The 5,438-nt window shown below is 40.4% G+C and overlaps 1 long non-coding RNA gene across 1 annotated transcript; it reads right to left on the reverse strand.

Annotated features, from left to right (window-relative positions):
• Positions 1-978, reverse strand: LOC118227264. Its single transcript, XR_004765223.1, has 5 exons — positions 902-978; positions 544-791; positions 384-464; positions 204-299; positions 1-110 (listed from the first exon to the last, which is right to left on the reverse strand). It is a non-coding gene; the product is annotated as an uncharacterized LOC118227264 (long non-coding RNA).
• Between the last annotated feature and the right edge of the window lie 4,460 nt (positions 979-5,438).

Raw genomic sequence — 5,438 nt, forward strand, 5'->3', positions numbered from 1 at the left:
TTGTTTTCTTTCCTCAGCGCTGCCGTCCTCTCTGTGTCCAGGGGCCTCCTCAGCTGTTTGCTCCTGGAGGTGTGATTCTCTGGTCTGTTGATTGGTTTCCTCAGCTGTTACTGCAGAAAAGCACCAATATTTAGCCGCTTTAGTTTCAAACCATACTTTTCATCAAAAAACTTTCAAGTACCACAAGTTCTTAATAGACTTACCGCACTCTTCAATCTGTATAGGTTTTTGTGCTGTGATCTGTTTCACCACCGTTTCTCCCAAGGCCCTCTCTGCCACGTGGTTCTCAGTACCTGATTCTGTGGAAATAGTTTCATTTTTTTTTGTCTAAATTGCATACAAAACAACAATATGGTGACAAAGATATTTGAAATAATTCTCACCGCTAAAAAGTCTCCTTTTTTTGTTGAGCTTTAGGCGGGACTTTTTCCCCTCTTCAAAAGTTTTTTCTGGTTCTTCTGGCCCTGTATAAGGAAGAATATCTGTAAATAACTGTAAATCCTTCAACCAACATACTAAACAGTTTAAAGAAAGGATTCTTACAAATAAGTGTAGGTGTCGATAAGCTTGCGCTCTCCTCGGCAGGATTGATCCGCACTTGCTCTGGTGTTTGTGGATTCGTTGGTAGACTTGGCACCAGCTCTTCATCAGTTGTCAAGATCTCTAGAACTGGTAAAAAGTCATCCTGTTTTATAAGCAAACTCAAAAGGAGGGCCCATGAACAGTGTTGTTGTTAATGCATATGCAAATTGCTGACCCACCTTCGTTCATGACTTGAGTGCTGGGCGTATCTGTTTAAAAAAAAAACTTTAAAAAAACTTTAGCTTTAACAGGCTTTTGCGTTAAGTGTATTTATTTCAGAGAATTAGAAAAAGAAACTCAAATAAATGTGGGTACTCACATGATGCAGAGTAAAAGTCGACTCCAGCCATTCTTGCTTCTCTCCAAAGTAAAGGGTCCTGGGGCCTAATTTATGGATGGTGTGTAACCCCAAACCCCCACCCTTGACACTTTTAGGGCGGTGTCTCAATGAAAAATAAAATATTTAGTTATAAACAGTAGTTTGAAATACACTGCTTTACAAAATCCTGTATAATTATTCAATAAGATTTTGACCTCGTTCAAATATTTTGCAACCTATAGATACCAAACACATCTATATAGCACCTAACGTGCACAATTTTAAACCTTTTTAAAGACTTAAAAATGAAGTAGCTAGTATCCCCATGTTTTCTTTCTGACATGGGGTGTATAAAAAAAAAAAAACCCTATTATCCCTATTATCTTTTCATTTATAAAACCATCAGCGCACTCGCCCCGTTGGAAAAGCAGGGATGCCTGTGCCTTCAAACCATCAGCGCACTCGCACCGTTGGAAAAGCAGGGATGCCTGTGCCTTCTGCATGGATTCACAGAAGCTAGAGCACACCATAAACATCCATTTGTACCAACACGTGATGTCAATGTAAGCTTTAGCTAAAAATATTTTTAATACATTTTATGAAGATCAGTGTAATTATTCAATATGTTTTATACACACTTATATGGTATCTAACGTGTGCAATCTCCACTTAAACCCCTTTTTAAAGGCTTAAAATGCGAGTAATATTATGAAATAGACTCTAATCAAGTTGTTTGTTGAAACACTTTAGGGCTGTGGCTGTATTCAGAGAAAGAAAAGACATAAAACATTATCCTTGTGGGAAATTTACCGTTTACCACAGGACCCGCGCTCCACAGGCTACCCACACCTGTCCTGCCACATCCCACACTCTAAAAACTAAGTGACGGGGGTACTCCCCCCCTCCCTGATGAACATGATGTCTGCAGCAGCCACAACCCCCACCCTTTCCCCATACCCTTCTCCCTCACCAACCAAACCATAGCAGAGTCCAAAAGGTAAAACTAATCAATCAAATCTTGACTGTATGGATATCATAGAAAATCGGATCATATCAGGGGGGCATGGGGCGTGGTATCGATAAATCATTATTTTTGACAGGAGGGGCATCTTATTTCTCTCTGGTATACCTTAGAAACCTTCGTAAAACGTTAAGGTACATCGTAACTAAGGGGCTAATAGTCAGTGACACATCAACTATATGACAAGTGTGGAGAAAGAAAATTACTAGTCAACTCACGCTCAAGCTAAACTATGAAAATGTTAGCTAGCCTATTATCTCTTACCGATGCTCATACATGACAAATCTGAGATTTATTTTGCCATCCGTATAAATAATAACATTACACATACCATAATGACAGTGACATTTGTTTAACATTAAGTTATATATGGTTGTAAATGGTTCAAGAGATCTTGTAAGAATGATGGTCACTGATGACACTGACAGCTTCTCCCACAAGAGTGAATGAGTAAACAGATAAACACTGAAGCATCATTGTGAATGCTATACCCAGATTTTTAAAAAAATATGGAATATGGAATTCTACGCACTAGCAAAAAGGTTCTTGAGGTTGTTGTTTTACAAATTTTTTTTATTTTGCTATGCCTCCGGCTAAACAGAAGACGTTTAGATTGATGTGCAAAGAAAATGTAGTATTATTTAGTATGCTTATAAATAAGGAATGGTTTTAAATAATAAATGTGGTATGCAAAATTGTGGGATATGTTTGACATGTTGATGGGGCTGGGGAATTTGGCAAAAACTTAAATCAATGGGCCTCAATAAATGGATTAATACACTCGATAGTAATTTTCTATAATCTTTCAGACCTGCTACTGCCAGAGGTGACATGGGGAAAGCAAGTACAGGGAGAGGGAGGTGGTAGGCAGAATTTGTCCACGAGAATATAGTATCTGAAGAAAAATGTGTTTTATACATACAAAAATGCCAAGTTACTTACATAGCAAGCACTATACATCATTAAGACATGCAAAATCTAGGCCTGCCATTAAAAGTATTGATATCTAAATTAGGCCAAGTTACAAGAAACAATTGCCTATCTTAGCTAACATAGATTAAACATGCTGTATTCCAAAGCAATGCTGTTACCCAGTGTTTCCTAAATTATTTCAAGTAACTTGGCCCTGTATTTTTCATCTTACTATCTGAACACATTCAATCGAATTCAATCAAATTTTATTTGTATAGTGTATTTTACAGCAGTTGTCACAATACGCTTTACAGACAACCCTGGCCTAAACCCCCACAGGAGCAAGCCTAAGGCAACAGTGGCAAGGAAAAACTCCCTGTGGCAGATGGGAAGAAACCTCGGAAAGAACCAGGCTCAAGGGGGAAACCCATCCTCCTCTGGTCGGCTCAGGGTGTCGACTGGTGACCAACATGTCAGTCAGTTTTATAGGGTTTATGATGTGGCTCCGATGATGGGTGGGACTGGGTGGCGGTGATGGGGAGCAGCAGGTGGCGACAGATGTGGGCAGGGTGGAGGCAATGACGAAAGAGGGGCTGGACCGCAGAGGTCGGGGAGACCAGACGACTCTCGAAGCACTCTCGAAGATTGGGGCAAGAGCCTCGCCGGCAGCATGGGGAAGAGGGTAGAAACGGCATTTAGGGAATTTGCAATATAACAGTGGGTAAAGTGGCAGTAGTATGCATTGGGGGACCCTGCCAGGAGCAAGATATGGTTGCATAGCTTCTAGGACAAGGATGGAGAGCCCATGCAGTCATGAGGGATGGACAACCATACCCGCCTATCAAGAGCCAGCCCAAGTCGGGTCACAGCTGATTGACAGGTGACAGTAAGGAAAGGATTGCCACCCCACAAAGCTCTATGACTACAGGCTTCTCCCACCCTGTCTCCAGACTACAATTGATTATAAGCCTGAGCGTAGAGGTGCGTTTTTTAATCTAGATTTAAATATTGAGACTGACTCCTTTAGAAATTTTGGAAGCCGGTTCCACAGTAGTGGGGCTCTGTAGGAGAAAGCCCTACCACCTTTTAGGTTTTTGGAAATTCTTGAGACTACCAAGTAACCTGCGTCTTGGGATTGGAGTGATCTTGTGGGCTTATAAGGTAGGAGCAGGTTCGTTATGTACACAGGTGCACATCCATGCAGAGCTTTAAAAGTCAGGAGCAAAACCTTGAAATCTATCCTATGCTCAATGGGCAGCCAGTGAAGCGACGCTAGCACTGGAGTAATGTGCTCACACTTCTTAGTTCTGGTCAAGATACGAGCAGCTGCATTCTGCACAAGCTGGAGACTCTTTAATGAGTTATTAGGGCAGCCAGATAGCAGGGCATTACAGTAATCTAACCTAGACGTAACAAAAACATGGATCAATTTTTCAGCATCCCCAACTGACAGGAAATGTCTAATTTCAGCTATGTTGCGTAGCTGAAAGAAGGCAATTCTGGATATGTTTTTTATATGTGTGTCAAAAGATAGATCAGGATCAATGATGACACCAAGGTCTTTAACGCCCATATTAGGTTCAGCCAAACAACCATCACAGTTTAAGGTGAGAGTAAACAATTTCTCCCTTAATATTTTGGGACCTAAAACTAACATTTCGGTCTCATCCGAATTTAGGAGCAGAAAATTTGAAAGCATCCAAACCTTGATATCTACAATACAGGCCTCTAACCGTGAAAGCAGCAGTGCTTCGCCAGGTTTCATTGAAATATAAATCTGTGTATCGTCCGCATAACAGTGAAACTCTACGCTATGTGCCCGGATAATATTGCCAAGTGGTAGCATGTATAGCGAGAAGAGTACTGGTCCTAGTACTGATCCTTGTGGAATACCGTATTTCATTATTGAGGAGCTGGACTCTTCTTCTTTTAATTTGACAAACTGTTTCCTGTCACATAGGTATGATCCCAAACTATACCTTAACAGTTGCCTTAAGGGACACTTCCAAAGGTACGTCGTAAGTTGGAGCTGGACTTCACTGTGGTGCTGAAAAGTTTATCAATCGATGCCAAGCGAAAAGATTGTCTCACTTGTAAAGGCTTATGAATGACGTTTTAATATAACAAGTGTTGTCATAATCATTATACATTAATCTAATATTGCAGAAGAGGAAGCTATGCCTACTAAAGATCATCTGCTAATCTCTTTAAGAGTCAAAACGAGACCTTGTGATAGTTTCAATAAATACATGTAGGCTACAAAAGATAAAATAAAGAGCATCAATCGGGACATATAAGTCATAGTCTGGGACTTCTTGAAAGCCCAGAAAAAAGGATATTGGCAACATATGCGTGAATTATTTTGTTCTTATTGAAATTTGTTTTTGCCACACAATATATAGGCAACTGTAGCAGCATATCCACTGATTCCTGCGGACTTTTCTCTGCAGTGCAAAAATTATCGTAGGTGAAAGGCAAAAGCGCGTCTGTGGAAATTGATCATGATTAATTCTATGCCGGGTATGCCTTATGAATTGGCCTACCTGTTAAAGTGATATGTTCATCCACCTTGATTTGCTGTTGGATAGTCTTAAGTTCAGCCAA

The sequence above is a fragment of the Anguilla anguilla genome, chromosome 5 (assembly GCF_013347855.1).
Source record: "Anguilla anguilla isolate fAngAng1 chromosome 5, fAngAng1.pri, whole genome shotgun sequence".
NCBI lineage: Eukaryota > Metazoa > Chordata > Actinopteri > Anguilliformes > Anguillidae > Anguilla > Anguilla anguilla.